Below are 10,859 nucleotides of genomic sequence, written 5' to 3' on the forward strand. Positions count from 1 at the left end.
TAGTGTTTTAATATTCTTTGGATATAAACCCAATAGTGGAATCGTCTGGTAGTTCTGTTTTTAGTTTCCTGAGGAACCTCCATACTGTTTTCCATAGTGACTGCACCAATTTCCATTCCCCCCAACAGAAAAGAAGGGTTCCTTTTTCTTCACATCCTCACCAATGTTTGTTATTTGTAATGATAGCCATTCTGCCAGGAGTAAGGTGGTATCTCTCTGTAGTTTTGATTTTCATTTCTCTGATGATTAGCAAGGCTGAGCATCTTTTCATGCACCTGTTGGCCATCTGTATGTCTTCTTTGGACAAATGTCTGTTCAGGCCTTCTGCCCATTTTTTGATTGGGTTGCTTGGTTTTTCATTGTTGAGTTGTAGGAGCTGTTTATTTTAGATGTTAACCCCATATTGGTCATTTCATTTGCAAATGTTTCCTCCCATTCCCATGGCTATCTTTTTGTTTTTTCATGGTTTCCTTTGCTGTGTAAAAGCTTTAAGTTTAATTCAGTCATTTGTTTATTTTAGCTTTTATTTCTTTTGCCTTAGGAGACAGATCCAAAAAACTATTACTACAATTTATGTCAAACAGTGTTCTGCTTATGTCCTTTTCTAAGAGTTTTATGGCTTCAAGCCTTACGTTTATGTCTTTAATCCATTTTGAGTTTATTTTTGTATATGGTGTGAGGAAATTATCTAATCTCATTCTTTTACACGTAGCTGTCCAGTTTTCCCAGCACCACTTATTGAAGAGACTGTCTTGTCTCCGTTGCGTATTCTTGCCTCCTTTGTTGGAGATTAATTGACTATTGACTGTAGTTGGGTGAGTTTATTTCTGGTCTCTCTAGTTTGTTTCACTGATCTATGTGTCTGTTTTTGTGGAATCTAAAAATAAAGCAAACGATATATATAGCAAAACAAAAACAGACTCACAGATATAAAAACAAGCTAGTGGTTACCAATGGGGAGAGGGAGGTGGGAGGGGCGGGATGGGGTCTAGGATTAAGAGATTAAAAACTGCTGTGGATAAACTAGATAAACAACAGGATCTACTGTACAGCACAGAAAACTACAGCCACTACTTTGTAATAATTTTAATGGAGTATAAACTATACAAATACAGAATCACTATATTGTACACCTGAAATTAATTATTGTAAGTCAACTATTATTTCTTGAAAAAAAAAAAAAGGTTCTATTTGTTTTGACAAACCAAAGAGACAAAACAAGCAACTTTATTGAGATATAAGTTAAATTCCATACAATTCACCCATTTCAAACGTGCAGGTCAATGTTTTGTTTTGGTTTTTTTTTAGCATATCAGACTTGTGCAGCCATCACCATAATCAATTTTTGAACATGTTGGTCACTCTCAGTGCCCATTAAAGCCAGTTCCATTTCCCCCCAGTCTTCTCTTTCCCATCCTAGCAATAAGCAGCCATCAATTAATTCCCTTTCTTTCTCTATAGATTTATCTGGGCATTTCAAATAAATGACATGTAGGTGGGCTTTTGAGACTGTTTTTTTGTCCATAACGGTGCTTTCAAGGTTTATCCAAGTAGTACCATGTATCAGTACTTCAGCTCTTTTTATTGCTAGATAATATTTAATTGTGTGGATATACATTTATCCTTTCTTCAGTTGATGGCTAGTTGGGCTATTTCCACTTTTTAGCTCTGAATGCTATGAACACACATGTACAAGATGTTTTGTGGACATAAGCATTCCTTTGTCTTGGGTGTATACATGCCTAGAATTGGAATTGCTCAGTTGTTGGATAACTGTACATTTAACAATTTGAGAAACTGTCAATCTGTTTTCTAAAGAGGCTGCTCTGTTTTGCGTTCTCAGTAGTAATGTATGAGCATTCCACTTTCTCCACATCCTCCCTAACACATCACTGTCTTTTTATTTCAGCCATCCTAGTGGATGTGAAACAGTATCTTATTGTGGTTTTGATTTGCATTTCCCTAATGACTAATGATTTTGAGCATCTTTTGTTGCTCATCTGCCATTTGTGTATCTTCTTTGGAGAAATTTCCATTCATACTTTTTGCCCATTTTAAATAAAATTCTTTTTACTATTGAGTTGTAAGATTTTTGGATTCATGGGACATGTGATTTGCAAGTATTTTCTCCTATCATGCATGTTGTATTTCTGCTTTCTTGATGTCCTTTTGAATAACAAAAGTTTTAAAATTTTGATGAAGTCCAATTTATTTTTTGTTTTGTTGTTGCACTTTTTATGTTATTACTAAGAAGTTTTGCCTAACTCAGCTCCATAAAGTGTGTTACCCCTATGTTCCCTTCTAATAAGAGTTTTATAGTTTTAACTCTTACATTTAGATCTCTGATACATTTGGAGTCAAATTTTGTGTGCAGTATAACAAACAGGTCCATCTTCATTCTTCTGCATGTGAATGTCCGGTTGTCCTAGCATCATTTGTTGAAAATAATATTCTTTCTGTGTTGAACCCTCTTGGCATGGAATAGATTTTTAGGTATCCTACATTTTCACTCAATGTTACCCCAATTCCTTTAAACATATGTTTATTTTCAATAATTTCTGGCCCCATAGCTCAGCACCATGGCCAGACCCTCCCACAAGTGATCCTCTGTAAAGTGTACACTAATGTATCTATAACCCAAAGAGAAGCCACTCCTAATCTCCATGTATGTTAGTCAGGGTAGACCACACGGTGTTACCAACATCTCCCTGCATCTCAGTGGCCCAACACAGTAAATGTTTCCTTCCCTCTCTCATCACAGCCAGTGTGAGTTGGTTGGAGGGGAGGGGTCCACACAGTCACTCAGGACCCAGGCTCTTTCCATCTTATGCCTCTGTGCCCCTGTGACCTCTTAATCCTTTTCCAGGTCGGAGGAGCTCGTGGGAATTTTTAAAGGGCTAGGCCTGGAAGTGGCACACATCACTCCTGTCCACTTGCCATTCCCCAAAACTCAGCCACATCACCCAAGGGGCTGCAAGGGAAACTGAGAAATCAGACTTACTGTTTGCTGGGAGGAAAAGGAGACAGACTTCGGTGAATACACACACAGCAGTCTCTTCCATACAGTCTATTTTAAGAATTGTGTGTGCCTCTGTGTTTACTTCTAACTTCTGCTCAGAACCCTTCACTTCCACCCTCCTTCTTCCACACTCCTTGATAGAGGAACGCCTCTCCTCTCTGGAGGCTCACGCTCAAGTCTTTGAGCCCACTGGAGGGAAGTTGTCTGGTTGAAGAAAGATGAAGGTCTCTGTGAGCGGAAATGGGGAGCAGGAATGATGCAGCAGCAGTAGGACCTGCGAATGAAGAGGGTGGAAGCCGATTTCCTAAAACATGAGCTAAAGGAGATCTGAAGCTTACGTGAAGGTAGAGCCTTGGGCACTGGGCGTGCTAAGGTTACATTCTGCCTTTGTGAACTTGGCTCTCGCAAATGTCCATTGATAGACTGTCATAAACTGAGGGATTGTGAACAAATGTAGCATGAAGATTCTGCCACTTCAGAGAGAACTCCTGGGAGTTAAATTTTATAGCCCTCTGATCAAACTGTCCTTTTGTCTTAATCCTGTGAATCACAGCTTTTTCCTTATCTCGATTGTATTCTGCTGAAACTCAAAACCTTTCTGTGACTTTGCCATTAATGGGAATGGAGAAGAGGCAGTCACACTGCCCCCAAGGGAGTTGTTTAAAGAATGAAGAGAATTTAGGTCTTTCCTAAGCCATCTGCTGTCCACATTATGAGTCCCAACCTCTTTGACTTTGGAATGGCTCCAGGTTCCCTGCCACTCACTCTTAAGTTGGGGCCCTAAACTGAACCAGTCCCCATGGAGACATTTTTGTGCTTCTGTAAAGGCTGACACTGTAAAGGCAGTGTCAGCTACCGACTCTCCAGGAGCCTCACCCACGGATGCCACCTGTCTCTTTTTATGGGTCAGTGGTTGATTTTGACTAATGTTGGCTGTGGTTGGGTGTCTCCTTCCCTCTACAGCAAGATCCTCTCTGTCCTTTGAACTCTTTCTCAGGACACACCCTTAACCTGAAACACCCCTTTGTGTCTAGCTCGAAACCCCCCACCTACCACTATTCAAATAATCCCCAAATCAGACTTCTCTCCCAAAGCCTTTCCCAATCAGCCGGACCAAGGAGGTGACTTCCTACGCCACCCCACCCCCTCCAAAACCCATCTTGTCTGGACTTGCCATGTACACAATCACACCGAAAACTCTTGCACCATTTCCTTATTAATCCCATTTCACTAATTAACACACTTGTTATTTATCTTGGGCTGGTTGGCCCAGTCGTAGCTGTTAGTCTGAACCAGTGAGTTCTGTCTGACACTGGAAGATTTACTAGAGATCATTTCATCCTTGATTACAACTGTTAATAATCGTGTTCTGCTTTCAGGTCAATAATACTTGATTCAGGTCAAAGATACTTGGTTTGGGTTCAGGTCAAATTCACAAAACATCAGAACTCAAGTGATGCCTTTAGCTCCGAAGTTAACTAAAGGAAGGAAAAGGAAAGTTGAGTGAAACCAACATTTATTTTTATGTCCCCTGCCCTGTGTTTGGTAGTTTAAACATAGCGTCGTAGGGATTTTCACCTGAACCCCATAGGAAATATATCATTGTCCTCATTCTTTAGATGAGGCTCAGAGAGGCTAAGGGCTTCCCAGGAAGCACAGTGTAAAGAATCTACCTACCAATGCAGGAGACACCAGAGACACGGGTTCGATCCCCGTGTCCAGAAGATCCCCTGGAATAGGGGAGGATATAGCAACTCTCCAGTATTCTTGCCTGGAGAATCCCATTGACAGAGGAACCTGGCAGGCTACAGTCCATGGTGTCGCAAAGAGTTGGACACGACTGAGCATGCACATGTGCATGAAGAGAGGCTAAACAGTACATCTAAAATCAAACCATACACTCATGGCTGATTCATGTCAATGTATGGCAAAAAGCACTACAATATTGTAAAGTAATTAGCCTCCAATTAAAATTAATTAATTTTTAAAAAACTAAAAAAAATAAAATCAAGCCATAAGTTCTGGAATCAATATGCAAATCCATGTCTGTTTTCTTTTTTTAAATTAATTTATTTTGGGCTGCACTGTGTCTTTGTTACTGCACATGGGCTTTCTCTAGTTGTGGCAAGCAGGGGTTACTCTCTAGTTGCAGTGGGTGGTCCATGTCTGTTTGAATTTCTTGGTTCTTATGGCTGCCCTAAGCATCTAGAGCAGGTGTTATTACTCGCCTTACTTACTTAGAAAACATAGCCTCAGACCTCCCTCTAAATGTATATGCTGATCACAGGGGAGAGAGAGAGGGTGGCAGTGAAAATCCATCTCTTATACTAGAAAATTAATTTCAAATAGATAACCTTCTGATGATGAGTGTTATAGTTTTATATAGGTACAAGAAAGATAGCGGGTATAATGAAACATGTATAGACATTGTACTTTTTTTCTATATGATGGTTCAAAGTAGTATTTTCATGGAAAGAAGTCATATGGATCATAAGAACATAATTAGGGCTCAGTTCTTTTCTTTATGATCGCAAGAATGGATTGCTCTGGGGAGAGACATGGGGTATTATGTGTGGACTAGGAAGCCTTTAAAGAGTCCTATCTCTGCACACCACTGGGCTTGACATGTTGTTTTGCAGCCTATAGCAGTGGACCCAGGGAGAGTCCAGGTGTGTGAAAAGAGTTTTAGGAAAGATTCTGTTAAGGCCACAATGCAACGACTTCTGCTTCCTGATTAGCAACTGAGAACACTGTCAGGACATGTATATGGAGTGTATTTTATTTCTGGTGAGGCTATTTCTATCATCCATCATGTCTCTTCCTCCCGCCTCCACTTGCCTCTCAAGCACCTCTTGGGAAAGTGGAGAGATGAGGGGCAGGAGGATATTGAGGGGGAGCAGTAACAACTCTTTTGACCTCTCCTGATGGTTTCACCTTTGGATTTTCAAATTCTTGAAGGTCTAAATTCATTCATGCTGCATGTAAAATTTAATGATCACTTACATATTTTAGCTCATTTTCACTTTAAAATAGCAAATAGATTTGAGAGATAGAGACCCTGAGCAAGAACCACCAGTGAAGCCTTTCCCAAATTCCTGACCGACAACAAGTATGAGATAATAAATGTTCTTTGCTGTTTTAAGTCACTGAACTTGGGATCATTTGCAATACAGCAGTAGGTAACTAATACAATTACCTACTAGACAGTAAAGGATTTGCCTGCAATACTAGAGACTTGGGTTTGATCCCTGGGTCAGGAATATCCCTTGGAGGAAGGCATGGCAACCCAGTCCACTATTCTTGCCTGGAGAATCCTATGGATAGAGGAGCCTGGAGGGCTATAGTCCATGGGGTCTCAAAGAGTCGGACACAACTTAGTGACTAACACTAGTTTTATCTAGAAAAGAGATAAAAAGTCTGAATTCATCTCCATGATATTTTGATTACATAAAATATTTAAATGTATTTGTCTTAGATACCAAATCTATTTTCTTTCCTAAAAGGTGAAATATAATTTGCCTTTTACATAAAGGATAATTGAAATAAAGAATAATCAAATTTTACGTCTTGTGTTAAACATGTCTAGCATCATGAAATGTATGTTCCCTCTAACAAATGAAAGTAACAAATCTTTGGTTTTTATGTAACAGATATTTATTTTTTAAATGTTTTAGAAATTATAGGGAGCTAAGGCATTTAGCTGAACAATGTGTCGATAGGGACTTCTAAATTTTCTTCAAGCAAATCCTGGATATAAATATGGCTGGTGGAGATTCCCCTGGGAATCCCCCTACATCCTACTGTACTTCTTGGTACATGCTGTGCTCTCAGTAAATAGCGTCGAGTCACCGGGGATTGAGGCAGCACAGTGCGGCACTGCTTTCCCTTCCACCTGCCTCTACCCTCTTTTACAGTGTCAGGAGATGCATATACATATATGCAAATGGCCTTCAGAATCATAGCATTACCTAGATATTAAAAACTTTGACTTTCAAATACGCCTCAATTTCCAAATAGTTTCATCTTCTTTACCTGCAACAAGATTCATCTAAGTCATCTGAACTCTTCAAGTACTGTCATAGTTATTAAAACATAGTCTCACCTTGGAGGGCATGTCAGTTGCCAACAATAGACTTATTTTGATAGACTTCTTTTGATCGTGTTGTTAATGGTACAACCTCTACCCCTCTTTTATGTTCCTCTGTTTTTAAAAATACTTATTAATTTGTTTGGCTGTGCTGGGTCTTAGTTGTGACATGCTGGATTGTTTAGTTACTTAAACTCTTAGCTGCAGCATGTGTGGGATCTAGTTCCCTGCCCAGGGATCGAACCCAGGCCCCCTGCATTGGGAGCCTGGAGTCGTAGCCCCTGAACTATCAGGGAAGTCCTTCTTTCTTTCTTTTTTTTCTTATGCTTCTTTTTTACTTTTGAGAGAAATCTGCCTTTCATACCTCCAGTATCCTTTTTCCTCTTTTGTAGAGACTTCTAAATCTTGAGAAATTAAAAATCCAGTTAAGATTTTTGTTGCTCAGTAATGGATGAAATGTAACCTTATTTGTCTAATCCCAACTTTAAAGTAGCCATACCTGTGTTTTCTTTGGAAGTTTCTAAAGCTTCATTTTAAGTTTATTTTGTTTTTTTTTTTTCCTGAGCCCTTTGCTTTTGACCTGAAGATACATTTTGCATCTTCAGAGCTGTTTCTCTTTCTCTTTCCCCTGACTTCAGAGAACCTGGATACTTCAGCTTTGTCCTGTTTTCTTTTGGGGGTGCTTTCTGAGGTTCAGCCATCTCCAGGTCAGAGCCCCAGGGGCTTGTTTTACAAAGCTCTGGATACTTCCTTATTGGATTCTTTGGCTCTGACATAGAACTTTTCTTTTCTTCTGTAACAGAGCTCCCATCCATCCTATTTCACTGGAGAAAGAAATGGCAACCCACTCCAGCATTCTTTCCTGGGAAATCCCATGGACAGAGGAGCCTGGCAGGCTACAGTCCATGGGGTTGCAAAGAATCAGACATGACTTAGTGACTAAACAACAACAATGTCTACTTAAATAGTAAGTAAATAACTCACCAGCTACTCTTAGGACAGGAATGGGCTTCTTGTCACTGTCTAAGGGAATATACCAGGTTTTCTTCTGCTTCCTCAGGTGTTTTGTTAAGAAACTAAAATGGTTCCCAAAAACTTGTTACTATTTATAACACTGGCTAATTTTTTTGTTTTTTGTTTTTCTTTTTAGGATCTAGGCTTACCTAAATAATTTGCTGCTTGTTCTATTGTTTCAAATTCCATAAAAGCAAATCCCACAGGGATCTCCAGTAGACTTATATAAACAACATTGTGACGTTTCCCAAATACTCTTCAATTCAGCTGGGATTCACATATTTTTGGAAAGCAGCTCCTTGGATAGATTAGAAGCAGTGTTAAATATGTAAGGACTTAGTGGTCAACTATACTCCTATAAAACTTTTTTTTTAAAGCATGTAAAGAGTAACTTGTAGACTAAGCTTTTCACCAATCCTGTATCTTAGAAGGGCAATAAATTTTAACTTGAATATTAATATATATAATCTACATCTATGCTTATATCTATCTTTATCATATATATACATGCATATCTATACCATAGGCATATACATTCTCCTAACCTGACAAATACTTTTAGTATTTTATTATAAGTTGCAAATGGAGATTAAGAACTCAACTTTTAGAGTCAAATGGAGCTGGAGTTGAATCCTGGTTCCTTCATTTACTAAGGTAACTTCTCTGAGCTCTGGTTGCCTCTCTGTGGAGACAATGATGCAGAGCCTATGAGATTGTTATGGGGATTACGTGTGATAACATCTACAAAGTACTTACCTTTGAAAGTGAAAATGTCAGTCGCTCAGTCGTGTCCAACTCTTTGAGACCCCATGGACAGAGGAGCCCAGTGGGCTTCAGTCCATGGGGATTCTCCAGGCAAGAATACTGGAGTGGGTTGCCATTTCCTTCTCCAGGGGATCTTCCCAACTCAGGGATCGAAACTGGGTCTCCTAAAAAAAAAAAGAAAGAAAAAAAAAAAAGGAACTGGGTCTCCTGCATTACAGGCAGATTCTTCACCTTCTGAGTCACCAGGGAAGCCTTGTACCTATGCTAACCAGTGGTACTGGCTGTTCTCTTCTTTGCTGGTTATTAGGTTTTTTGACTCTTCCACGTGCACTTGTTTTCTGCTAGGAAAGATGCTTTCATAGTAAGAAATATATTTAAGTATTACTCTGATGATTGACTATGTCAAAGCCTTTGACTGTGTGGATCACAATAAACTGTGGAAAATTCTGAAAGAGATGGGAATACCAGACCACCTGACCTGCCTCTTGAGAAATCTGTATGCAGGTCAGGAAGCAACAGTTAGAACTGGACATGGAACAACAAACTGGTTCCAAATAGGAAAAGGAGTATGTCAAGGCTGTATATTGTCACCCTGCTTATTTAACTTCTATGCAGAGTACATCATGAGAAATGCTGGGCTGGAAGAAGCATAAGCTGGAATCAAGATTGTTTGGAGAATTGTCAATAACCTCAGATATGCAGATGACACCACCCTTATGACAGAAAGTGAAGAACTTCAAGAGCCCCTTGATGAAAGTGAAAGAGGAGAGTGAAAAAGTTGGCTTAAAGCTCAGCGTTCAGAAGACGAAGATCATGGCATCTGGTCCCATCACTTCATGGGAAATAGATGGGGAAACAGTGGAAACAGTGTCAGACTTTATTTTTCTGGGCTCCAAAATCACTGCAGATAGTGATTGCAGCCATAAAATTAAAAGACGCTTACTCCTTGGAAAGAAAGTTATGACCAACCTAGACAACATGTTAAAAAGCAGACACATTACTTTGTCAACAAAGATCTGCCTAGTTAAGGCTGTGGTTTTTTCAGTAGTCATGTATGGATGTGAGAGTTGGACTGTGAAGAAAGCTGAGTGCCGAAGAATTGATGCTTTTGAACTGTGGTGTTGGAGAAGACTCTTGAGAGTCCCTTGGACTGCAAGGAGATCCAACCAGTCCATTCTAAAGGAGATCAGCCCTGGGTATTCATTGGAAGGACTGATGTTGAAGTTGAAACTCCAATACTTTGGCCACCTCATGCGAAGAGCTGACTCATTTGAAAAGACCCTGATGCTGGGAAAGATATGAGGAGAAGGGGACGACAGAGTATGAGATGGTTGGATGGCATCACCGACTCAATGGACATGGGTTTGGGTGGACTCTGGGAGTTGGTGATGGACAGGAAAGCCTGGCGTGCTGTGGTTCATGAGGTCGCAAAGAGTCAGACACAACTGAGCAACTGAACTGAAGTGAAGTGATGATCTGATACTAACTTCATGCTCCTGGGTGCTATTACAGCTCTTCATACCTGTAAAATATGCCTCCCACATTGAAATATTTAATAATTAGAGATTCTTTCATAGAACATAGTCATTAAAAAAATAATCAAGTTTATTCCAGTTGCCAGCTTTACACATCACATGAAATCCAGACTACTTGGAATCCTTGGGCTGGTGGAACTTAATTGCAGACTCAATTTGGCCATATCTTACACGGAGCTTTTTATCACGTGTTCATTCATTCAGGAAACAAAGGAGAGGAACGTCAAGGTAATAAATGGCAAAGAGTGGATATGCCCAACCTGACCCCAGCCCCCATTCTGTCTTCTGTCTACAGGTTTCCCAGATGTTGTCTGATGCCATCTGGATATGGAGAAAATAGCAGGAGAGATGGCCAGGAGTGGTTGTGCCACTTGGGCAGCTGTGTTTACTCCATTTGATATAGAAAGGACCCTGGATTACATGGGTATGTAGGCAGTTC

This window comes from Bos indicus, chromosome 12 (genome assembly GCF_029378745.1).
Source record: "Bos indicus isolate NIAB-ARS_2022 breed Sahiwal x Tharparkar chromosome 12, NIAB-ARS_B.indTharparkar_mat_pri_1.0, whole genome shotgun sequence".
In the NCBI taxonomy this organism is placed as follows: domain Eukaryota; kingdom Metazoa; phylum Chordata; class Mammalia; order Artiodactyla; family Bovidae; genus Bos; species Bos indicus.